This window comes from Chrysochloris asiatica, unplaced genomic scaffold, assembly GCF_000296735.1.
Source record: "Chrysochloris asiatica unplaced genomic scaffold, ChrAsi1.0 scaffold00022, whole genome shotgun sequence".
Taxonomy (NCBI): Eukaryota; Metazoa; Chordata; class Mammalia; order Afrosoricida; family Chrysochloridae; genus Chrysochloris; species Chrysochloris asiatica.
The window spans coordinates 8445935-8447696 of NW_006408540.1; positions in this window are offsets into that span (position 1 = coordinate 8445935).

Genomic DNA, 1762 nt, shown 5'->3' on the forward strand with positions numbered 1-1762 from the left:
ATTAAAAAAAAATAAGCAAGGAAAAATAAATAAATATAAAATGTAGAGTAGTCAACAGTTGTGTGTGTTGAAATGTACTACTAGATGTTTTAATCTCACATTTGCTCTATGGATATAAACAGATATTTTTATATTTGTGGTTCACAATATCATAAACAGTATTGTGTGCACTGTAGCAATCAGCACACTGTTATACTAAATCATTGAATTTTATCAGTTTGATATTAATAATTTCACAAGCTTGATATATAATAATGTGTTGAAGAAATGATCTAAGGACAAAATACTGTGTTTTCCAGTCAAACATGGAAAGTACCTTTGTTTAATTAGCTGATGTCCAATTATGCAGTTTACTGTTTTAATTTTTTCAGCACTTTAGTTCATATTTGATCAGAAAAAAAAAAAAGAACGGTTTTTGAAGTTTTAACTTAAATGCCTATTACAATAGAGGTACTTCTACTTACTATTTTGTCTTCATTTAATTTCACAGTCATTCTTTAATTTTTGGTTTCTAAAACACAATAGTAGTGTCCTATGGGACTGTACTATCTGAAACTTGTTATTTAGTCTCCTCCAAAAGATTGTATAACTCTTCCTTTTTGTACAATCTTGAAAAATTTCTTAGAACCTTTTCAGCCTAGAGTAATTTCTTCCCTATCTGGTTGTCACATTTTGTGAAAAAAAATGTTGTGAAGTTATAATGATACATACCCTTCCTGGGCTGCAAAGTTGGGTTCAACTGCAACGTCAGCAGTTCAAGCTCACCAACAGCTCCTTGGAAACCCTATAAAGGGTCGCTATGGGTTGGAACCTACTCAATGGCACTAAACAACAACAATAATAGTATTGTTGGAGTCCTGGCATGGTGCTGTGGGATAAAACACTGAACAGAAAGGTTGGTTGAACCACAAGGTCAAGGAGGTTCAAACTCACCAGCTGCTCCTTGGAAACTCTGTAAAAGCTTACTATGAATCAGAACTAATTTGATGGCACTTAACAACACAATTTAACAACAATAATATTATTAGTCTTAGTTAGTCTATGAGTTACTAAATGCAGGATTTGCATTTCTGTCCATCTATGTATCCAGTCTCTATATTTGTATTTGACACGTTATGGTTAGTTACTAATTCTATAAGTATAAACACATCAGTGAAGGAGAGAATGATAGCTTTATAAGATTAGGGGTCTTATATTTTATTTCTTTGATGCCTTTGTACAGGCAATTAGCATGGTGATTGACTTATAGATGCTGCTATAAATGTTACATAGATGATTGAATAAATCCACAGCATTGTAATATAATCACAATCAACTGTCAGCATATCATACTGGCTTGCATGTTGATGGATTCTGGAAGTGATCCCATTGTATTTAAGATGTCAACAGAATCAATAATAATGGACAGGTTTCAGTAGACCTTCAAGATTAAGAAAGATTAGGAATAAAGGCCTGGTGATCTACTTCTAAAAATTAACCATTAAAACTTTATGGATTACAACAGAAACATTGTCCATATCACTTACTTTGGACATCTCATCAGGAGGGATGAATTGCTACAAGAAGATATCATGTCTGGTGAAGTGGAAACATACAGTAAAATGTATTGTCACAATAGCAGTAATCATGGACTTGGTTATGCTGGAGATTATAAGGATGATGCAGGATCTGTCAATGTTTCATTACCCTGTACCTAAATTCACTAAACAGTGGCAATTTACAATGACATTAGACAATACAAGGAACATAGTAGGGTCATTTT